Consider the following 25,170-nt stretch of genomic DNA (forward strand, 5'->3'; position numbering starts at 1 on the left):
GGAGAGAATTTAATTGATGTGTAACTAAACACTTTCCACTATAGTTATTCATCAGCTATATTTTTCATTTCATTTTAAATTACTTCCTAAGCTTTCAAACTAATTTATTTCTTTTTTTTTTACTTCCACCAAAGTAAAATTGCGTAAAAAAAGAGTTGGCACTCCTACAGTTGTCCCACAAAGACTGCCTTTTGATTTCCTTGGAATGTTTTCTGGAATGCATGTAACCTTTCATCTGAGAATGCATTTCCCACCCCTCTGTATGCTAACATGCTTCCGTATTTTCTCAGACACAGAAATGCTTTAAACAAAAGAGGAATCTCACTGTAGCATAAATCACATAAGAAGAACTGCTTTAATGTCTATGTTTCTAAATAATAGACTCTACAAAATGTTACGTTACAAAACTCTGTGCCCTAGAAAGCATGTTGAATACAAACCATGCTTTCAAGTGGGAAGGCTGGCCCACATACCTAATGGAATATTCGAGAAATAGAATGTTACATTAATTACAATTTCATATTTTTTCCTCATTAAGTAAAACGTTAGGTTTTGTTTCACTTCACATCCATTTTTAGGATGACAATGAAAAAGGGTTGCAAGCCTGACCCATCCCAGGCAAAAAACCAAACCACCCCGAAATAGCATACCTGGAGGCCTTGTTTGCTGCTGCCTGCCCTGCACAGCCAGGAGGGGGCATTGCCTGCACGTTGTTCGCCAGAAGGAGCTCCAACGCTCAGGGCAGTACCTGCTTGCTGCATTTGGGTGCCAATAGCCTGGAAATAGTCTTCAGAGGACATGTTAGATGTGGGCGCTGAACTCTCGGAAGCAATTGTTTGAAACGTTCAGCGGGCAGAATATTGTGTTTGGTCTCATGAATTGAGGAAGATCCTTCTGTTGCTTTGTGATCAGGAGAAGTGGGCTCTGTAACAGGCTCTGTAACAATGCACTTCAAGTTTTCTTCATTTTTCTATCCGCTGCTGACCAACACGTTAATGAAGGCTTCCTTTCAGCTACAAAAGCTCACTTCCCATTGGAACACTGAAGTAATTCCTGAGGAATTACTGGTTTACCCTATAAAAATCTTCATAAATATCTAAGATTCGTTATTATGTTCTATGTTTCTTTAGTGTTTTGGAATATGATTCTTTTTTCCATGAAAATTTTCTGAAATCAAGATGTCCTTTATTTTGATATGTATATTAATTTCCCAGAGCATTACGCTTATATCATAGGTTTTTCTGGTTTTCAACTCAAAGGTAAGAACAGAGTTTCTGATAAGAGCCATCTGTATGGAGGGGGAATTATTTCTTAAAGTTTTTGCTGAGAATGTTATTGGCAATTTAGCACTTCGGTCAAATTTGCAGACTGCAAAATTCTTTCTATACGGTGAAGCATAAAGGGGACTAATGGTGGTTGTGTTAAGATCAATGCTAAAGAAAGGCTCTTGCCTGTATCTCTTCCTCCCTCTCCCAGATTTTGTAGAACTGGGAAATTTTGAAGTGCTTTGAAGATGAGATTTTGTATATAAACATCAAGTATTACTGCAGTGATTTGTTAGCATTCACTCTTAGTACATATGCATAACAGCTGATGTGCTGCAGAAATCCAAAGTGGAGTTCAAATCCCACAAACTGTATTTGTAGCTCTCTTCCTGCTGAGCTAATGATATTTGTAGCGCTCTTCCTGCTGAAATAGTGCTACCAATAAAAACAGCCCCAGGGTTTTTTTGGGGAATAGGAGGAGGGATGATTGGAAGGCGGAGGTGAAGGTAGGGACATGAGTAAAAAGTGGACATGACAGCTTTCTAAGCAGTCAGAGTACATGCTCTGACATGGCATATCAGCATCGGTTTGAAGAATCCTTTCATGTCTTCAGAATGCTAATATGAAATGCAAAACGTCATGCTTTGGATAGATTGGTAGGAACAAAATGTTCAGATGCAATATGGTGCATTAAGTACAGTCTCCAGTCTGTATTTCTGGATTTTCCATTGGTTTAAATCAGACTTGCTGTTTTTAAAGTCTCCCGTGTCATGTTGAGTTACTGCTATAGTCGTCTCTAAAAATAAGTATACCGTCATTTCTGAGACCCACCAAAAGCTGAGGCTTTGGCATAATAATCTTCAATTTTTGTTACACTGTTGATATGACAGAGTCCTTTACAATATACATACCTAGCATGGTTCTTAACAGGTTCCCACCCTGCAAAGCCTTTAAATTAAATCAGGCAGATGTTGTAGAAAAGGTGTATTACACTGTGCCATATCTTCCAAATAAGTGCAGTTTTTCTAGGGAAAAGTGGGTAGAAGAAACACTATAGTTTTTCCTATATAATATTGATGATTTTTAGCATCTACATGGTAAAATCCTGGTCTCTGCAAGGATTTTGTAATGAGATAGTAAACAACTAGTAATTATCTTATAGTACAAGCAAAGCTTTTCCAGCAGTACTTTCCTGCACCACACTGACAGAGGATGGAAGTTTTGAAAAGATAGAAAGCAGTTATTCAAATAAGAAGCTGGTGTGAAAAAAGATGAGAAAGGAGGCTAAAAGAGAAAACATGTTTTTTTCACCTGTTCCACAATATTTTGCCACAACTCAGCTCTCAAGCTTTTCTTCTCTTTCTCTGCACCAATACCTCATTTGAATTTTAAAATTACCACATTGTTTCCTTCCTAAAATTGTAACTGACATTCCTAGAAAATTTGCTTTCCCAGAAAAGCATTGTGCGTAGGCTGTAAATTTAGCTTTTCACAAGTGAGGAAAAGACATTTTCTTCAATAACCTACACTGCCAGCGTGACCACAAAATGTGCGCAGAGTCAGCATTTGTCCATTTAAATCAGACTTTTGAGCACGATTCACCACTAAAATTCATTTATGCAGGTGTGGGCATTGTACTTATTTGAAAGGATTTATTCAGTTGAGTAGATTATTATTTTCATTGAGGGATTTGGTTTCAATTCATACTGTGTAACACAAAACTTCTTTGTATTATACACTAACATTGTGGGATTTTGTTGGCTTTTGTTTGGTTGTTTTTTTGTCATTGTTGTTTGTTGGCTTTGTTTTGTTTCGTTTCCCCCAGTGATATATTTCAAACTTTCTCAGTTCCTATTTCTGCCTCTTAATCCTATAAGGTGCTTGGACTCTCCCGACGAGGAATTCATAGAATCATAGAATGGCTTGGGTTAGAAGGGACCTTAAAGCCCATTTAGATCCAACCCCCTACCATGGGCTGGTTGCCACCCAGCAGACGAGGCTGCCCAGGACCCCATCCAGCCTGGCCTTGAGCAGCTCCAGTGATGGGACATCCACATCTTCACTGGGCAGCCTGTGCCAGTGCCATTCTCATGATACCACTCTCATTCTAGAGAAATTTACACAAGCCACTGTGAAAGAGTGTGCTCTGATGCTACTTCTACTATGTAGACCCTCCATAGAGTAGGTTTGATCCCAGGCTGTCATCCAGAATGTTCAGAAGGGGCTGCTCAAAAGAAAGGATGTGAATGTGGACTATACCTTCTCCTCCTCAGCTAGCTGCTGTTTATAGCAGTGTGGATATGACAGGTAAGCTTCAGCATGGCTTCCATGCATACCAAAACTGTAAAGAATTCACAGCTAATGTATGTGGGTATAGTGGTGTTTGAAAGGGATGTTTATACTCTCATTAGCACTAATCAGTGTGATGTGCCATCCTGAAGGTGAAAGATACTGCAGGTGACTGGGCAGTTCACCCTCTCCTCTCTCACTTCCCCTCATTTTAGGATGGTGTTATAGCTGCCCCTGCCATGATTGCAACCACATCATTCTCTGCCCTGCTGGAGTAGGGAGGGGTTGTGCTGAAGGTGAGATCACCTCCACCTCTCTGCCACAATTTGCAAGCAAGTGAAGCAGTGACAAAACACTCAGGCAGCAGTGCTTGCCACGAGCAACTCAAAACTGTATGTAACATTTCAACCCACTTTGTCATGGCACTTCAAGTGTGCAGAGAAAGCTTCAAACTCCAGCAGTTATGGATTCAGATTACATGTTCGTGACAAGAAAAGAAAAAAAAAAAGAAAAAGAAATAATCAAAGGATAGTTGCAGTGACTCATATAATTGGGAGTCCCATTCAAATGCAGAACATTAAGCAGAAATTGGAATTAGTAATACTGCAGAAAGAACAGAATATAACATATTTACAGATTGGAAACAGCTTGGCTTTTTACACAGTAGAATTAGTAGCCTGCTGCCTTAAAGCTTGCACTGTCACTGACGCAGCAAAGATGGCTTTAAGTATGAGCTTTCTGGTTGCACGGAGTTCTGCGCTTGTAGTCCTGGCTAGGTGTGCTGGTACAAAAAGGGAAGGGTCAGCTGCTGCAAATGCCCTGGCAAAGTGGGATAGGGGAAGCAAGAGGGGAGGCCTGTGTTCTGGTAGAACACAGAGGCTACGAGGGAGAATGGTCCATTGAAGTCATTCTCCTTAAATGAGTGTAGTACTTCTCTGCTCATGGAAAAAATAGGCTATTGGGGTTGTGTCGATGTGGGATGCTGGTGTGGATGATGATTCAAGGCAAGAGGTTCTGGAAGTGCTTTGAAGAATCCTCTTGATGAGCCAGTACCTGCAGTGACTGCAAAGAAGGCCTCAGGATTTTGTGTCCCTCCACTGAGGTTGGTCTGTGAAAAAATCAGATTTGTAATTGAGCTCTATTTTGACCTTTTCTGAACATGTATCATACAACTTTTTCTTAAAATTAGAGCTTTTAAATTCCAGCCAAAGCAATTTTCATGTCTAAATAGTCTGTTTTTATGATTGCACTCATCATAGTGTAAGAATGGTCATGTTTAGAGAGAGCGGGATCCAAATCTCACAGGCTCCTTCCTTTGTCATTGTTTAGGAGAGATGCTTAGAGAAGGCTATGGGAATGGGGCACCCTCAGAGTGAGGGAGCCTGGCATGCCCTTCTGTTGATCAGTGCTTCAGAAACTTGTAGAACCGAAGCATGCACCCAGTCCAAACCGTGGTTTGAGTCAAGTGACATTTTCTTCATTAATTTGCCTAGTCTTTTTCTGAACCCAGTTGTACTTCTGGCCACCATACTATTCCATAGCAGCAGGTTCCACATTTTAATGTTTGTAATGATTAACATGAGCCTTAATGGATTCAAGAGGCTTGAGATTACTTGTCCCAGAGGCTGTCCAGTTCCTCAGTTTTATCAGTCACTTTTCTGTGTGCAGGTGGTCTGGGCAGTGAGCCGCAAAGTTGGTGATGCTTCGTGTACCCAAGGAGCAGCCAAGATCCAGGTAAGAGTAAGCGTGCATTGCTCTCTGCTAGGCTGAGCTTAAATTTCTGCCACTAGCCCTGGTACTTTTTACATTTCTTCTTGTGCCATACCTAACCCAGATTATAATCTTCCTGATCAGAGATGCATCATTCAATCTTTATCTGTGTGTTAATAGACATACATGGCCCTACCTGAACAGAGAAATACAGAGAGAGGAAAAACCACTGTGTTTGGTCTGTCAGGCGGACACTGGATATTTTGCTACCCTAATCATCGAAGTCACAAGTTCCTTTGGAGCATATAAGTCATGAACTACCATGCAGCTCCAAGGGGAAAATCTTGCCCTTTGATTGTTTTCCAAAGAAATGTTCTCAATTTCTTTTCTGCCAAATTCACATTACAGATCATACTAGCAAATTTTCCCAAGCCTTATTGACCTCCTCCCTCCTTCACAGTAGTAAAAGAAATTTCACTCATCACTGAGAGATATTGAAGATTGCTAAATTTTGCTGATTTAGGAACTGAGTGAATGAAACAAGCAGACAAAAATGTAGATCCTGCCTTGCAGAATGCTCTTAGCTCTGTTGGTAAGAATAGAGTTTGTGATGTTTCTGCTATTTCACAGTACGTTAGTAACTCGCCTGCTAAGGTGTTATTAAATAGGAGGTCTGGGACACTTTCTTATCTCAAGGCCAGAACTGTTCCTACTGCACTGAGATTTGAAAAGGTCTTTTTTTTTTTCCCCCCCCTCTCTCATCCCTTCTATCAGTAAACCTGGGCTTGGTTTTACCAAATCAATATGAAAGCGATGCTTACTGTGCTGCATTGAGCTGTGTCTTTCATTTTGATTGGAGTTGAGTTCTCGGTGTTCACTGCTCCTAAATCATTTGTAAGCAGCTGAGCATGTCTGCCAAGTCTTTAGTCTGAGTAAGGATTTGGGATTTGTTTTCTGAATGAGCAAGGTAAGGCAAAGCAAGCTGTACCATACTTCCTTACAATTCACATTCATAGTATGTATAATTGTCATGTGACAATTTTGCCACTAACACAGTTTTTCACATTTTGTATAAAAGCAGGGTTCAGATTTTGTGTTATTTTTGCTTTGAGATCATTCCACTTTTTTTTCTTTTTTGAGATGTCGCATTTCAATTTAACAAATTGCTGGTTCGGGCAGCTTCAGTGCCCCAGAAGTCATTTCCAATGATGTACTGTAAAAGCAGGACTGAAACAGATCTCTTGACTACATTTCAAAGACCTACCTTTGGATTACAGGATTGCAGATGAGACTTTAGTTCTGCAGAGAGATACTCATTTGCCACCAAATACATCTGCTTTTCTTTTTTTCTTCTACTCCAATTTTTTGTGAGTGATATGGATACAGAGGCTGATAGTCTATGGAAGCAGTTGAATTAATTATCCAATTGAATTCAGTTGCTGTCAGTACCAATACTTCTGTGAAATGATTGTATAGGGCAATATGAAGATATGTCTCAGTCGTATGTAACACCTTTTGGATATTGCCTCTCATAAAGAATGGGACTAATTTTTTAAGACCTTAATCTCCAGGCTTACTTCTAACTGTGGCAGAATACTTCTTGATCTCAATGGGCATATTAACCTTGGCACGACTCAAGTGTAATAGGGGCATGCTTGGGCTTGGGCAGCAGCAGCCTGCCATGGGCTGGGTGCAGGAAGGCATGGCCCAGCGCTCAGGAACTGGAGAACTGGTCTGAGCCCTTGCTCACCTCCACTGCATCGCTGCCTGCACCCTCACTGTGTGTGACAGGCAGGCGTACTTCCACATGGCGGTGGATCTCACATCCACAGAGGGATTTCTCTGTGTAAATACAGCACTTTGAGCATGAGGCCGTCGGTCTCAAAGCAGGAATGTGGATCTGTTTGCAAATCCTTGTGCCGTGCTCCTATCAGGTTAAGCATGTATGTATTTTACCTTATTGAGAAACATTGTGATTTAGATGGATGCACATTATTCCTCAGCTCTCTGTCAACAATCAAAAATAAGCTTTTGAATTTATTAGTTTGTTGTCTTACACATATCTTAAATCATTATCATATAATAAGAACTCTCTGTGGTGTATTGTCAATAAAACCTAATATTGAGAAGATTACTGATCATCTAGTGCAAATGGAGAGCACTGTAAATGATTTAGAGAATATGTGTCAAACGTTAAAGCTATCTAATACCTCCTAAAGTAGGTTGATACTCATAAATCTAAGATAAACGACCTGTAAAACCACTTAAGAAGAAATAATACGCATTTAATCAGGTCCCAAAGAAAAGGCTAGGTAGAAGAGAAATTCATAATTCAGTTCTAATTCGGTACGTTGTTGATAGGAAATGCAAACCCACGTTTGATAAGTAATTCTGGTTACCTAAAACTATAATTGTAATAGCACTAAATTATGATCTCACTGAAGAAAAAGAAAAGACCAAAGGGCATCTCTTTTATGGTTTAGTGAGCTCTCATTTTTCCAGATTCAGCACTGTGTGTATCAGATGGAGATAAAGGAGGTATTCATTAGAATTACCGTTTTGCTAGATCACAGACGGGGCAGTGTGCTGGATTGGTTTCTCTTGGTTTGGCTGTTCCTGCTCACAGGTAGCAGAATGGAAAGGCTCATTTAACACTTCTTCCTGGGAGGAGCAAGGCTTTTATTAGGGACAGGCTGCTTAAAATGATCATGGAACAAACTCCATGTTGTTGCATAGCTGAGTTTTCACTTACATAAACTTGGTCTAGTGATTTCAGTGTATTTTCTGTACTTAAATCCTGAAAAAAATTATTTCCCTTTCTACTTTTTCTCTTCAGATCCCTCTTAAAGGTGAATAAGTGTAGGTAATGGAAAAATTAGGTCATGATTTTCATTTCCAAACTTCTGATACTCCATTTCTCAGGCAGAAATCTTCTATTTTGTTCAGTAGGTTTTTAAGTCCACTTCTTAATTCTTGTTCATCCTCTTGGCTTTACAACTGCTCAGAGCTACGCATCACTGCCAGCATTTATTAGACTTTGACGCAAAGCTTTTCTTGAAGCAATTGCAATAGTATATTTAGCCATGGAGAAATCTTTTCAAAGAGAAGTGTGCTGTGACTCATGTGACTCTGCTGTTGCTCTGTTGACCTGAGCAGACTTACTCATCGTTTACATAGTGGCAGACAAGATTAGATTCTGGCTCGATGCCTTATTTTCTTTGATCCAATAAATGTGCAACTTGAAAATGCCTTTTACTCCAATTCTCCTTTTCTTTTTTTTTTTTCCTTCCTTTTTACCTCCCTTTTTTCTTATTGTTGGACAAAATAGATACGCAACTTCTTTTCCCTTTTAAAAAATAAGAACACACATACTGCTTGGATTGAAATTAGTGAATGAAATGCAAACGCGTTTAATCCATTTATAACTCATACTGCAAAAATAACCAGGGAATAACATAGTTGTGGCCAGGCTGTGTTACTACCTGCTTTATTCTTGGTTGCTCTCTCAGAGGGGTAAACATACTCATGAGCCATTGCTGTGCGGTGGCTGTAGTCACGTCGTGTTGTACAGTGGTGTTTGAAATGGTTGTTTTTGTAATAGGAATGCAACCTTGGTAGTAAATTTCTGTTAGCTCTGAATTTTTGAGATACTGAAGCCTGTCTGAAAGAAAGCTTGTTGATTTACTTTCTGCTTTCCTTTCAGCTGGTATAAAGCTACAGTCGTTTCACTAAAATACCAACTAAACTGAGCATACGTTCAAGATGGATCATTTCAGATCCATCTGAAATCTGTCAGTCTTGAGAACATTTCCCTTCCATTTCCTGAGAATACCAGGGAATAATTGATTTTGCTACTCCGAAGCAGAGCAGCTGTTGTGTGTATAAGTTGTGTGTGAGCTGTGTGTGCTATGTTAGTTATTAGCTGAAAAAAATCAGAAGCAGCACCTGGACTGACTGTACCTGGTGTTTGGTTGTTAGAGGATCATGGTGTCCGGCTGTCAGAAGAAAGCAGGGAGCATTCAGACATGAACAAGTCTTCCTTTGAGAACTGGAAGCTGAAGCCTTCATCAGATAAATGGTTTGTGAAGGGAACAGTTGCTTGGAGATGATCCAGTTTTATTTTGATGTCAGTGCTTTTTAAAGTCAATGTTTTGGGTTGTTTATTTTTTAAAACAAATATTGAGGGATGATAGAAGATGATGCCAGGTAACCATTATTTTGTGGTAGTTGTCGACAAGTCTGGGAGATGAGGATAGCTCATACCAACTGGAAATGGAAAGCCTCTGGAATTCAATTAGGTATCAAAAGTTTGCACTGTAGAAGCTCAGCGGGCAGCTAAACGAGCAAACAGGACTGGAGGGCACATCTGTGACTTATGTTGGCTGTAGAACCTCCATCAAGGGGGCACCAGAAGGGCTGGTGCTGGCTGAGAATCTGCCCTCCTCCTCACCCAGGTTAGAGATGGGAGAGACCCTCGTTATTCACTTTATAAGCACCCAAATCACTCACACAAGCACACATACCTCTGTTATAATTAAATTAAAATCTCACTAATTTGGAGGCATACCTATCATGTTCTCTTCTAGGAAGAAGCCATTATTTCTTCTTTTCTTCTCTTTTGCTTGAATCCCAAGCTATCAATGGCTTTCAAAGAAAAAGGAGTTTTTCCTTAGAAAAAAGTCTATTCAAATTATTCATGATTTATATCAAGAAGGGATCTTTCCTCTTTCAACTAGCAAAAAAGAGGGAGTTTGATCTTTCTCAAAATCATTTGAGAATCTTGTACATTTCTTTCCAAAGCTAAAACTTTCTTACAAAGCTTTGGATATTCACCAGAATAATGACTATTACATAATTGAAGCTCAATACAATACCATGGGGCTAATAAATGGTCTCCTGGTTCTATAGAAAATGTAACAAATCATAATAGCACTTATTGGGACTAGGCCAGGCACAAATGACAAAGCTGCTTTTGAAAGCGAGTTCTGGCCAGAAATACTCTTGGACCAAAATCATTCTCTTGACTGTCAGGGGTACATTTACTCCCTTTAATTTTCAGCCCAGATTTTATGTTGATCCTGCAACACTGAATAAAATCAAGCCCAATAGAGCTGCTACTGCAGCTGCTCCAGATGTATATGTGAAGAAGGGCATTTAGGACAAGTCTGTTTCCCTGAATGTGTTATTTTGAAATTATGCAGATTATATGAAAAATAGCTTGATATGTCCTTATTGTGCCTTTTTAAAGGAAGAAAAGGATGCTACACTATTAAGTAGTTTATTAATGTTTCTGATCACAGTTCTTCTACTTAGAAAATAATTGTTCTATTGTGTGCTGCGAAGCTGCCTGTAAATAACTGGCAGTGGAGTATACTGCTTTGTGTGCTCCATAGAGAAAATATCAAATTCTATTGATTAATCAAAAAGAACTTTCTTTGATGGAAGGAAACCTTTGCAAACTTGATTAAAAATATTGAATCAACCATGAGCAATCAAAGTTCATAATCTGAGCTTCTGCTCTATTTTCTTGCTTAAGCTGGCTGCTGTATATACCTTCAAAAACCTCATAGAACAGAACTGAGATGTCTTCTGTAACAAACAAACAACAGCAGAACAGTGTATTCCAAAACCTCCGCCTTGATTTGTCTCTTGCTGCAGCTCTGCTGTTTTCATTGGAGTCACTCAGTGTTTCCACTGGAGAGACTGGTAACAAGAATCAAACCTCAGACTTCTTTTCAGTGAGTAATCCAGAAGCATCCTCACATCCTCTGTCATTTGAGAGAGAGTTTTCCCTCTGTTCTGATCAGAGTTAAGAGGAAAACAGAACTCAAACAGATGGGACTACCAGATCTTTATCTTGTTATCAACACAGAAATCATGGGCCGTATTTGAAATATTATGTGTAAAGCCATCATTCCATTTGAAATGAGAATCTAGTGGAAGTTAGCAAAGAAAGTTTGTATTTAGCAGCAAGAAAAACGTAGTATTATGTTTCCAGATATTTTGATGGAAAGAAAAAAAAAAAAAGGAAAGAATAATGGAAAATATATAGGCAAAGGGTGAACAAGAGGAACTGAAAAAACTGATCATGGTGCAGTAACCTGATGTTACTTTTGGATAGATCACAATGTAGAGTAAGCTCAGACTAAGCATTCATCAAGCACAAAGTGAGAGAAGATGTCTTCTGCGGCCACAAGGGCTCAGATGTGCAAACTGAAGTCAGACCTTGGGCAGGCAGTTCTCCCAGGAAGCTACTGAGGGCAGCCACAGCAGAAAATGTGGGGACTCGCTAGGCACCCTCTGCACTCTTGTTTCGCGGTGCCTTTCTGTATTATCTCCTCCCTGTCCATGCTCCAAGCAGAGGTAGCAGCACAGAGATGATGGCCATGCATCTGTCAGCACACAGCCCAGTCTCACATGGGGATTCTCACAGCTGTGTTGGACAAGGAGATGGAGTGGGCAAGGTGATAGCTTCCAGCTGGATGGTGAGATGCAGAGCAGAGCAGGGACACAAGTGTGTGAGAACCCAGCTGAGGCTGTCAAAAGGGAGTAATTCATAAATTCTTTAGAATAGCACCCCTAACCCAATCGGAAGAGAAAAAACACTGAAAGGGGTGTGTGGGTGTCTGCCAGTAAAGCCTCTGTCTCCAGTCGAGTCCTCCTTTGTTCTGGAAATAAAACCTGTTCTTGGGAGCTGAGACATTTTCAGCGAAGACCCTGCTCAGTCCCCAGCCAGAGTAATGCAGAAGCTCCACAACCAATTCGTTGATTGGATTGGAAGAGAACATATTATTTAGAAAGCAGCCTTCGTACATGCTGTCCATCACGTCCTATATAACACTGCTTATCCTAAACACTCCATTTTGGTAAGTCAACACATTAAAAAGAAGAAAAGACGCTTTATTAAGAAACAAACAAAAAACAGTTCTGTAGAGTGACAGATGAATGTTGTGACAGATAAATACAAATTTTAAAGCCTTAACATTATTTTCTGATGGAGAAAGGCTTCTAAATACAAATTCAAAACAAAAAAATGGCAGAGGAGAATCTCTGACAATGCCTTACACAGAATCATTTATTAGGCCTCTGTAAGTGATCATTTACATGAAACTTGCATTTCATCTAGTACTCAGCTCTTTCCTTTTATCTTCTGGCTCCGTGTGTTTGTGGGGAGCTGTGGTCCCACGTGCTGTCTCATCTCCCTGCCTTTACTGAGAGAGCAGTAGGGCCTTTTGGGTTGAAACACAGGGAAACAGTCTGTAGGATACAGCATTGTCTGGGGTGCACAGAAATACTGGCTTCATTACACTGCATGGCTGTAACTTTTTCAGATGTTAGCAGTGGCATGTGGACTAAATACATACAATATTTACCTATGCTGCTATTACTAGAGCACCTAAACAAAGTAATGCTGAATTAGTCCCACGAATCTGTGGCATCACTGAAGTTATTGCACTGTAAATTCAGCTTCATATCCTGAATGTCTGCTGAGATGCTGCACACCTGAGATGTAAAGCCATCTCTTGCCCACTCCAAGGGGTGACCCGCTCAGAGAAGTTGGCCTGGCTTATAGTTCTGTCCTCTCTCATGAGAATGTGGCTTGCTGTTTCTCCAGGCTGTGTTGACACCTTCTGACACATAGGGGTTGCGAGCAGAGGTATAACCCTAGCTTTGGAGATCTCCAAAAATCTGAGTGCTTCTTTCTGTATGTATCCCCCTGTGGCATGTGCCCAGCTGCCCTGCCAGTCTGCACCTCTGATTTCAGTGAGTGACAAGCAAAGGCATTTCAAATTGAAAGGATGTATTTAAATACTGTCAAGAACAGCAGATAAAATGACCTCAAACAATCCCGCATAAAGTCCTTTGTGATTTTCAAAGCACTTTCCCAGCTTGACACCTTTGCTTTTTCATATCCAATATAAAATTCAAAATGTTTTATTCCAATGCAGTCCATGAATATATAATATAAATATATCAAACTTCACACTGCCTTTTTTGTGCTGCTGCTTTGAAAAAGGACCTGAAGTAAACTCAGCATAAAGATCAAGAAAATTATTGAGATAATCCTACTTCTCAAACTTTTGTTCCCCTTTGTCTTGCTCACGTTGAGAACAACTTCTGTCCAGCAGGCATGCATACAGGAGTGAGGAGCTGCCTGGACCCAGAGGGCTGAGAGGACTGCAGCACAGAGCTGTCTGTGGATACGTTTGCTGAGGCATTTCAGGTATCTCTAGCATTGGGTACACACACATACAGACTGGCTTTCCATTACCTCCCCGAAAATCTCATCCTGCTGTCACTGCATTGCTCCTTCCCATGATTACTTTTCTTTACATGCACAGCTGCTGCCATACAGCAATTCTTTCCAATGCCTTGCCAAGCCAGAGGTTGCCCTTACACAGCCTCCCAAGGAGCAGTACCTGCTCCACTTTCCTTTGGTCCTTCCAGGCTCTGTATTGCTCCACTGTTTTGACCCTCAAAACCACTTCATCCATTATTTTTGCTGTTGCTTATGTTGTTAATGCTACTGAAGAGCTTAGATCCACAGTACTGCTGCTCTCCTACCTGGTGAATGCTACTGCCACTCACTATTTTACAAAGTTTCTTCTCTGTACATGGAAACAGCGCAATGATTTCTGCACTGTGCACAACTTGGCAAAATCGATCCTGTTTGTCAGGGGAAGGGGGGGAAGAGCTGAACTGAATAAAAGTCTCTCAGAAGAACATCTGGGTTTGAACAGTTTGGAACAATGAGAGGTGCCAGTAAGGGAGGCAGTGGCTGGCAATGCCTAGTGGTTTCCTGACACCACTTCTCTGGGATACAGGTAAGTAGAAATGGCTGTTGTGGTTATAGGCCTGGAAGGCTGGTATCTAATTTCTGCTTTCTTTTCTGCTAATTGCAGTGATTAAATGACTTTGAAATTACCTCAGAGTAACTGAGTACAGGTTTGGGGCCTGTGTGTACACAGAAATTGAAGTAAATCAGTTTGGAGATGTTTGGAATAGGCATAGCTGGCAGCATGTGGCGGAGTACATAGTTGGATGAATTTGCATCTTATTGAGTGTGTAAGAAAAAGTCTTAAGTTATGACTGGGAGAAGCCAAGCCAGGAACAATAAGCTTGTCTGGAGAATTCTGGTATTAGAAACTAAAGTATACGGAACCCTGTCCAAGGTAAATATTGATGTGACTCAAGATGAACTAGTAAAACATCTAATGAAGCTGAAAATAAGGCATCTGGGATAGATGTTTATTGTTAAAAATGAAACGTTTGAGCAAAAGTTGCACAGTGATGGTGGAGGTTATTCATAGGGAAGTCAAGCTGGGGAAACAGCATCTTCTGAAAAAAACTGACTCCAGTTATTTGTGAAACATGGAAAAAATTAGAATTGTAACAGAGCTAAAAATGTCAGTGAACTGCAAACCGTCATTACGGACATTCAGAGTGGATTTTGGAGACTGAATCATACCAAGGGACAAATTATTCAGGTGTCCAGAATAACTCTATTGACTTTGACAGATTTCTCAGTATTTGCCTTTGTGTAATTGAGAGTTTACTCCCTTATGCCATGTGAGGACTGTATATTAAGAGAGTTTGAGAAAAAATACTGACTTTCATTCATTCCAGTGTCATTCTCTTGATGATAAAGAATAAGTCACATTAACTTCATGAGGCATTTCAGGAACATGTTAGGAGTTTTTCCCTTTTATGCAGCAGGAAAAAGCCTTGCACAGTGCTGTGAAAATAATCAGAAAAGCCCCATTAAACTGGAAATGGGAATAAATTGTGCTGCTGTATGAGAGGCCTTACTCACATGTAAGTCTATGGTGTTATCGGAATGCTCTATTGTAAAATGCACTGAGCCAGGTTGTGGTGAGCCAACATTACCTTCGTGTATTTACTCATGGTGGAGATACTGGGGAAGAGATACCAGAAATTGAAACTGTTTGCTTAGGAGTGTTCTGTAAACCAGCTTTATTCTACTTCAGTAATGCAAGGCTAATGCATCAGCACTGATAACATACAAAAGATACACTTGATCTGTTCACGTGCAGCATGCCTATAGTTGTACTGGTATTGCTACATTATATGTATATAGAAATTCAGTAAACTGTCCAGTGATTACATTACACACATGCAGCTGTTGTCTCTGAGGTGGCTTAGAACTGCAGTACAAAGACACCATATATCCTGCCCAAAGGCGCAGGATCGTGGGGCAGGAGGAACAGAGGCAGGACAGGAGAAGCAGCAGCAAGGGATGCCCAGGGAAGACAGTGATAAGGAGAGCCGCTGTACTAGGGTGGTGCGTCCACACTTGTTTCTTGGCAGTTTCTGATGAGTGCAGGAAATCAGCAATTGTAGCATGTGGCTCTGCTCCACCTCTCAACACCTTTATGCTAGGAAGAGGTGAGTGCTGAGTTCGCTTTTTCCTCCAAACCATCTTTTGGAAAGCTGAGGTCCAAAGCAAGTTAAGACTTCAGACCTCATTGTCAGCTTCTTGGACTGGATTTAGAAAATCCACAGACAACCCATCCACATCTTTCATCTCCTGTTTATTGATAAGGTTTCCTTTGGCTAGTCTTGCTTTTGTGGCTGTGATCAAATCACAATTACCGGTAGATTTTATTACTAACATAAACAAATAGCAGGTTATGTTGTTATTCTCCTGAGCTTCAAAGCTGAAGCTGGGCATGAGTAGAATCTACCAGTACTGAAGTGCAATTGAAATACAAAGGGGATGTTGGTAATATGAAACATATGTTGCTTTTGTAGAGCACCAGTTAAATGCTCTCTGCAGAGTACCTCAGTATGTTAAACAACCAGCAACCTCAGACAAAATTACACTAGAATCTCAAATGCTTTGAGATGCTACATGACAGAGCAGTGACATCCAAAGGGTGCTTCTTCCCAGCACTGCGTGCACCAGAGGGGGATGTTGAGACAAGTGGCAGATATATGCAGTACTGTTGGCTTTGCTCTCTGAAACTCATGTTCAGCAAAGGTCTACTCTGGGCATAGCAAGAAGGATTTTACTGACATAAACATAGTTTAAAAAAAAAATGAAAGCTTTTTTTGTTTGTTTGATTGTTATTTACCCCCCCATTATTTTATCAAGGTTTTTTTGCTTGTTGCTGATGAGCTCACTATCAGAAATGCAGAGCTGCTATCTAAAAGATGTGTAACAAACCAGATACATGCAATGCCTTAGGAGCGGTAGGATGAGATTTTTCACTCTGCTTCTTCCCCTTTAAAAGCCAGCCAATATAATTGTTTTGTCATTATAACATTTGGTGTTATTCCCATATGTACAGATTGCAACGTCTGCAAGTTTTAAAAATTAATATAAAGCTCCATAGTTGTATAAGCCTTCCTTAATTTAACGGTCCTAAACAAGTAAGTTTGCTTTGATGCAAACCAAGACGTAGCCAGGTGATACAGCGCCCTGCTTGGACCAAGCAGCCGCTGAGTGGGGCCGGTGTGCTCATGTCCATGTAGCTGCTACTGTCACTGCAGCACGTGCTCTGGAAGTAGAGAGGCTGTAGTGCAAAGTTCTGCTCGCCAGCACCTGAGCTGGCAGCTCTCATGCACAAGTTTCAGGTACTGAAGAGCATCAGCATAACTGGCATTAAGGCAAACAAGAACAAAAGGTCTGGGCCATACAAAGATACTTCACTAGTCACTGCTGATGTGTTCCAAGGAGGAAATCAGCAATCTTTTTTTCTTGAATTCCTGTATTTCTAAGCTTGGTTTCATTTTCTTTCATTTGAATGGTTTGAAAAGAACCCCATCCGTGGATGTGCACTTGACTTTGCAAGCATCTTACCGAAACCCACAGAAGGACCCAGTCACTGTAGATGCAGAGGTGTGGCAAACATGGCTCAGCATTTCCAGGCTTATTGAAACATAAACCTTGCTACCACCAAACGTCACCAAGCATCCGGCAAGCAGTTTGAGAAATGTTTCTGCTTTTCCTACTAGCTTATAAAGCTTTCTGACTGCAGCATACTTCAGCATAAGAGAAACAAGAAAATTCAGGCCCTACATGTCATGTGTTCAGTAATGGAGGACTGGAGCAGCAAGAGACAGGTGCTTTTCCAAGCAGAATGAAAGATCTGAGCAGCTGATTCATGGTGAAGCAGCATGCTTTCAGCTGGGAAGGTTTACTGTAGCTAAACCTCCTGCCATCCCTCTCACTGATAGCTCAGATGAATCAGCATCTTGCTATTTTTATCTTAGCTGTACCAATAGAGTAATATTGTTCTGTCAGTGCTATTTATACATCATCACATGCCTGACTACTCCAGGCTGTGCTTTTTTTTTCCAGTCTTAGATGATGTCATCATGAAGTAGGCATTTGTATTGAACAAAATCTTTCTTCAGAGTAGCAACAAATAAAGCTTATGGCAGAGTACCACACTAGGAGCCACTGAAATACTGGGATAAGCTCCCCAGTTTAAGGCAGCTCCGAGATGGGCCTTTGGTGCTTCCTGGGAAGTGGCTTGTGAGGAAGTCCTGCAGCTCTCAGTGCCCACCTGGCCTTTGAAACAGAGGCGTGTTAGGAGTGGAGTGCTCTGGAGCCTGGGAGTGCTCTGCAGGAGGACTTGCTAACGGTGTCATTATTCAGGGGAGGAAGAAAGGAAAGCGAGCTCCTCCAAAAAGATTTCCTACTGAAGCTATTCTTCATCTTTTTAGTTATCCACAAACAGAGAAAGAGTTCCTCATCTCTCTTTTCCTGCTTGAAGATGCACATCCACCTTAAACATTTTTGCCCTCTGGTGAGATTTTCACAATGGGTCTGTGCAGGCTTGGCCAGCTCTGAAGCTTACAGCCTTGCCCTGTGTGTCCTTCTGAAACCCATTGTAAGAAGCAGTGAAAGATCTACAAATGATTTGCAATGGAAGAATTTGACGTCCTCAGTTGATTGCCTTTTTGTTTGCAGTGTTTCAGAGAGCCAGGAACATCTCTGTTCCTATTCCCTAGTTCATCAAATGCATTTCCAGATGTTTGTCATCATTCCATAAGGCCAGCAACATGTCAACATCAACAGCTGTGTTCTTCTGATCTGCTACTTGTATCTGAGCTCTGAGCTGTAACTGCTGAATCAGTGCAGCTCAGGCAAATTGTACATAGCGTTTTCCTAGAAGTTGTTCCCCGGGAACTCTGTATGTCCTCCTGCCAAGCAATGACAAACATATCGCTGGGTCACAGTTGGAGGCAAAGGAAACAAAGTGTTACCCCCATGTTTGTGGTATGATGATGCTAACGAGGTTTATTTCAGAACTACTGAATGGTTGAGCACAATTGCCACTACTCCTGAGATGGAGCTGGAGCAATATTACACTGTGGTTATTGGCTTCCCTTGATTTGCAAACCTCATTGGAAAACAGAGGCTCAGACTCACGTGTGGAAAGCCAAGGCCTTCTGGCAGCAAGGCTGGGTTGTTCTCAGAGTGCCTTCACAGACTGTCCTGCTGTTCCGCAAGCACACAGGGAATGGCCTCTCCTAGGCAGGAGAGCTCTGGGGAAAAGCAACAAAGTGACCTCTGCACCACAAGCAGTGGACACTGCTAGGTTGGGAATGGCTCTTCCAACTGTTCTCATGTTTTAAGCTCCTTCAACGATTCCTTTCCACAGTCCTCTTCCAAAGTCTGGCTCTGCAGAAAACACATCAGCATCTGATAAAGGCTCAAAACAGAAACAGGATGGTATATATAGAAATTAAGTAAATTAGGAAGAGGTGCCAAAGCAGTGAAGCTCTAATGATAGCAGTGGCTGTGTGTACACGTGTGATGCAGCTTCCAGCACTCACCAGTGCCAGGCTGCCAGGCAGTATTCTTAGAAACGTATGCATCTGCTGTGTCACTGGCACTGCTCAGCCTTGGACAGGCTTCTGCACCTTCTTGCAGGCTCTTCAGGAAGCTTTGGTTCATGCAGATTTTGTGCCAAAGCTTGCACGATGCCCAACCAGGCCTGCAACAGCCTCACTGTGCCCAGATACAGCTGGTCAGTACAGCCAGCAATTCCCCTCCAGCCAGATCTTGTGGAAATTGAGGATCTACCTCTGTTGTCAGTTCAGCCAGGATACTGTATGTTTTGTTTCTCTCCTGAACCAAATGAAACCTAGGCCAAATTCCCAGCTGGTAAAAATCAACATGAGTAAGGTGAAGTAATTTGTACCACCTGATGGTCTTTGTTAGAGCCAAAGCTGGAGAGACAGAGCACGACATTTGCTGCTTATTCATTATTGATGCTGTTTTTCCATAAGGCCATTGATCACAAGTGAACAGGAGATAAATGGGTGAGAGCCATTCCCTGTAAGCAGCGTAGCAATGGTGGGCTTCAGGTTGAGATCCTTCCTGAAATGGGAGGTGGTTTTATGCTGTTTCTGCCCTGATAGCCCTGAGCCTCTTGCTCTGGCTCCAGCTCTCTCTTTACCTGGGAGGACAGCCTGCAGCCAGCGAGGGAGCATAGCCCTGGAGCTATGTGGAAGTCACCCATTCTGCCCTCTGTGAGCCTAGTTTTTCACTTCCAGTTCTCCTCATCCTGCAAATTAGGACCTGCATAGCTTTTAGAAGCATAGATTTTAGAAGATCTTAGACATGAGAAAAGGATAAGGTTCAGTAGGCATAGTGGTGATGGGTTGATGGTTGGACTCGATGATCTTAGAGGACTTTTCCAACCTTAATGATTCTATGATATGGAGTGAGGGGAAGAGGAATGAACCAATATGTTGCTACTGGACTGTTCAGCGTACACATCTGTTTTAGCACCTGCACCTTAGAGGGAGGAAATCTAGAAAGGGAGATTTAGTGGGTCTTTGTTTGATGCTGCCCTGCTTCCATCTGTGCTGATGCTGATCACAGAATCATAGAATGGTTTGGGTTGGAAGGGACCTTTAAGATCATCTCGTTCCAACCCCCCTGCTATAGGCAGGGACACCTCCCACTAGATCACCTCATCCTGAATGTTTGTTGCCTTCTGCTGTGTGCTGATGCCCCTCCTTGCCCTTGTGGGTACGTGATGGGGGAGCTCTGAGGCAAGGCAGAGATAATACCTGCTCTTCTCTGAAGAACAGTTGCTCTTCTCTGAAAAGCTGTTGGTCTCCTGAAATACAGGGCAACAGCCAAGTATGAGCACAGGGAAACCAAATATCTTATTTGATACCACAAAAAATAGTGACTCTGGAGCAGTGTTTTAGGGAAAGGTAGGTGTTTCTGGTTAAACCAACCAATGTACTCCAAACTAGTACTCCAAAAAAAAAAAAAAAAAAAGGGTGAGCTTTTAGGCACGTGGTTCTGTGTAATTAAATGGAGCACCCTGAATGAATGGACCTAGAGTAAGAGAAGCAAAAGTAAAAACAGCCTTCTGTCAGCACGCTAATTTGGAGCCTCAGGTCTCAACAACTAAATGTCCTGTTTTGTTTCTGTACAAAATAGAAATAACAGCAGAAATCCCTGGGAAGGGGCACAGCTCAGTGCAATGGGCCTGACTGCATACACTCCCTTAGTGTGCTTCTGTGGCAGGTGAGGTGCTCCTGTGTGCATCAGGAGGTGTTTCTGTCATAAGAACCACCATCTTCTTTAGTGCTGTAGTGCAGCAGCAGGAACTGTCCCCATGACAGGGAAGAGACTTGGGGCAGCTTCACATTGGCTGAGTCTGCTGCCTTTGCAGGAGAGCCTAGCTGCAAAGCCTGCAATAGGGATGAGGCAGCTGAACTGGAGCTATTGGAGTTGTGAAGATGGGGTGCTTACATTACTTGAGATGTTACCTCCACAAGTGGTACTTGAACATTATAAATATCTATGTAACATGCATAATGGTTGATTTCATTGTCACACCACACACTGGAAACATCATTAATGCAGTGCTGTAGACAGGAGTTAGTCCAAATTAAAGGCAGGAAATTCCAAGTTACTGTTCTTATGGAAACTGTGACAGCTGAATTATATGGGCTTGTTAAGGAACTAAAGATAACCCCATTCAGAATAGATAAAACTATTACGTATGCACGAGGAAACTGAATTACAATTGTAGTGAGAGCAAGAAGTCTGAATATCTTGACTGTTGTGTGCAGTAAATGGGAACTCCACCATGCTGTCTTATTAAGTTGGCACTTTTTATTTAGGGACAAATCTTGACATTCTTCACCTAAAAACTCCACTGACGCTCATGAAGAGTTTGCAATCCAGAAGGATCTAGACATGGAGCTGCATGCTTGGTTCATACAGGTAGGATGAACTTGATTTTTGTCACAGTCTTTTGGCAGATGTACCTACAGAATGCATTGTGAGTTTTCTTCAGATTGAACAGGAGCAGACTGTGCAACTGTACCAGTGTCAGCACTGGGATTCATTTATTGCTGATCATAGTTTCTTTTTCTGGGACAAAAACCATGGCAAGATTCTGGAATATAAGAGCAATCTGGCAATGTCCATGGCACAGCCTCAAGGGCCGAGTACCCTTCCCCACCACATCATGCCCATGCTCACAGCTAGGTGCTCATGGGCTGTGAACAGCTTCCCTGCAGCTCTTGGGATGCCCATTGGGATGAAGGCCCCCAGCATATCTAGCTGCCATCAGCCATGCTGCACCATTGCAGCTCTCAGGCCGTTGGCTTGGTGGAGAATCTAGGGGGAGCACTTTGGCCTGAGGAGAGCATCCCCAGATGACTTCGCTGTTACATTGCTTTGGAGACCACTGGAAGACCCAATGGTTTGGCATCTGCTGCTCTGCCCAATATCCATCTCAAATGAACGATCTGGCAGCCGCTAACCCTGTCTGATGGAAGCTTGAGGTAGGGATGCTATTTTCCAAATAGTGACTGAAGAATGATCAGCTGAAATGCTCACGTTTTTATCAGGTGTTTTTACTCTTAATCTGGAGGAGCAGTCACTCCGTTGGGCTTCTGCTCTGGGCTTGGCCTCAGCTCTGGCAGAAGATAGAGGCTGGATTTTCAATGGTGGCTACAGGAGAAGTTTTTCTGCGATTTTATTGCAACACCACTGCTTTACCACTAGTTCTGCTCTTCCAAGACAGTAATCGTTCCAAGTTTTGTTGCCATAACGTTACATGCGTGGAAGTTGAGACATTTTGCTTCTGCTTGGTTTTAATCAGGCTCGCTTGAAATGTCATATTTAAATGAGTAAGACTCGAGGAAATCTCATCCATAGACTGTCAGCAGTAGCTGCGCACAGAGCTTGGCACAAGGCACTCGGGACTACCTGAGATCCCTAATTGCCACCCATAAATATCAAAATATCAGCATGTGCATGGAAGGTGAATGCAAAGGATGGAAAGTAGTTTTACTCTGTGCTGTAGCATGATTCACGCTTTTAAGATCAAGATTAAAAGTCTCTGTTAGATTCCAAACTATGATTTTATTTTCATTTACATCAAAGGATTTAAAACCCTTCAAAAGGCAGCGTTTTAAAAATAACTTAAAACATACTGTCTGGCAACATGAGCTCAGCACAGAAGCAGCCAGGCTCTCCTCATATAAATCAAACAAGTGAAAAATCAGAATTAAAAAGATACCTTGTCCTGAATTTAACTCTGACAGCTTCTATCATATTGTTTCAGGAAAAAAGACTTCATGAAGCACGTGCCCTTGCAGCCAGGACACAGCCCTGGTGATAAGCCCTATGTATCAGTGAAACCGTGCTCCATGAACACCCGTGCAAAGGTTCAGAGCCCTGATTTGAATTTTTGGGCTTGTTTGTGTTTCAAAAGCAAAGCCACTGAACTGCATCTTGAAAAACATACTCCAGCGCAGGCTTCCTCCAAACACAGCCAAGGTTTGATCAAAAGGTTCTCAGGTCTGCGGCCCTTCTGACAAACCTGATGAATATTTGCACTTACAAAGTAAACCCCAAACCAAGGGAATTTGCATGGGCTCGCCATGGAGATTTCTTTTTTCCAGCTCTTGCGAAAATCCTATCTCTGCCCTGGGACTGGGCTTTGGCGGCCGGCGTTCTGCTATTTGTATTTATATACCTGCCAGCAGGCACAAAAAACAAATACCTACACCCAGACAAAAATACCTGACTGTGTTTGTAAAGCCCAAATAAGAAGCCATGTTGTATTTCAGTTTGATGGCAATGCCCGTCCGTATGGATCAGGTCACGCGGTGTTCACTTGTCCAAAACACTGAGATAATCCCTTCTGCACAGAGAAATACGTTTTAATTACGGAGCAATAAATACGGTGTCTCTTTTTGCTGGTTGCGTTTTCTATCAGCAGACAAAAGCTGACATTCGTTTCGCTGATAGCCTGATGTTCCCCCACCGCCGCTGCCGAATTTCCCTAGCCCAAGGAAATTGAAAGGATCAGAGCACATCTGATGTTCCATTAATTTAAAGCAGCTGCCAGGACTTGCATATTGTAGCAGCTTTAAAGTGATTGAATTTGGATTATTTCAAACTCTGCAAAGTCCTGCCTCGCCCGGCTGAGGCATATCGAGTGACAACATAAAATATGAGCCCGGCCGAGGGATATCTGCGAGCACACACGTTCTCCCCGCGCACGCAGCCCTGCAACAGGCGGATCGGAGGCGGTGGAACACGCAGCGCCGGGACAGTTGCGGTCGCTCTGCGGCAGCAGCGCAGCGAGGTGGGGACACCTGGCGTCCATCGCCGAGGGGACGCGGGCCGGGGCTGTGCCAGGTGCAGTGCCTTTGGGACTGGCGGCCACGCAGCATCGTGCGTACCTTGTGAAGGGAAGGTGGGAATTCAGCTCCAAAGGAAACGTCGGGGCTGCCAAGGCCCGTTTAGTCATAAACCCGCAGCATTATCGCCATCCATCACTGCCCTGCTTTCAGTGACCATGCAGAAGGAGAGGCTTCCAGCTGTTGGGGTGGCTGCGGCTGTCAGAGCGGTGGGGCTCCCAGATGCAGGACAGCGCTCGGTGCGCTTTGGTAGAGCCCTGCCTGAAAACCCAAAAATCATCTGAATGAATCACAAAACATATGTTATGTTTTGCTGTAAAAGCCGTGGAGTTTGTGCAGCGCTCCATTATGGGGACTGCTCGGCTTTTCATGCATTCCTAAATTACCATGTAATCTAAAACCTTGTTTTCAGCTGCTCTATATTGGAAAGTCCCTCGCAATAATCAAGATGATTACAGACTGGTGCGGAGAACAAAACGTGTTTGTGTTATTGCAAATACAAATGCAGTTTATCAGAAATTTTACCTTTTCAAGGGAAAAAATAAAAATAATAATAAACTCTTTTTCCCTTGCTGGAAATATTTTAAGCGTGGAATTAATTTTGGCTGCTCTGCAACTTAAAAGCACATGGATACTCGGTGTAAAAATATGCTCCTTTCCTGTAGGGACTTGACTCTAATTGGTGTGCCAAAACTATCTCACAGAGATTTCATTGTCTTATCTACTTACATCATCTTAATGCGATTTTATTTTACTTTGTCAAAGTCATATTAATGTAAATGTGTTCTTGATAGCAAACAGAGTTCTTTTTTATGCTAAACGGGATTCAGCTGCCTCCAATAAAACAGCTTGCAATCCATTAGGCTATAACTGTAATATAGTTATTTTGTTTCCCAAATAAAGACTGTGTCAGAAAGCTGTATGAGGATTTTTGTCTTGTTTTTCCACAATAATTGCTTGGGTGGGGTCACATTCTGATCTTTAAATGAATAGTATCGCTTGGAACAAACACTTCATATATCTTTTATCTTCCCCTCGCAATACAGTTCTGAGTTTTCTTTGAAAATGCAAAGCTACTTTTCTAGATAAGTCATCAAAATGTTTCCAAAGTATTTTAACTGCCAGATTAACTATATCTTGAATACAAAGATAGATGGCTTACATTCTTTATGCAGAAATCCTGCCAATGCATAGCAACTAGCTACAAATTAATTTCTTTTGCAACAGAGAAGGAAAAAAAAAA

At 41.9% G+C, this 25,170-nt stretch overlaps 1 long non-coding RNA gene across 1 annotated transcript; it reads left to right on the forward strand.

Moving 5' to 3' along the window:
- The first annotated feature begins 3,916 nt into the window (after positions 1-3,916).
- LOC104911925 lies at positions 3,917-24,866 on the forward strand. Its single transcript, XR_004160472.1, has 4 exons — positions 3,917-5,288; positions 13,394-13,488; positions 21,390-21,492; positions 22,844-24,866. It is a non-coding gene; the product is annotated as an uncharacterized LOC104911925 (long non-coding RNA).
- Positions 24,867-25,170: the final 304 nt, after the last annotated feature.

This window comes from Meleagris gallopavo, chromosome 8 (assembly GCF_000146605.3).
Source record: "Meleagris gallopavo isolate NT-WF06-2002-E0010 breed Aviagen turkey brand Nicholas breeding stock chromosome 8, Turkey_5.1, whole genome shotgun sequence".
NCBI lineage: Eukaryota > Metazoa > Chordata > Aves > Galliformes > Phasianidae > Meleagris > Meleagris gallopavo.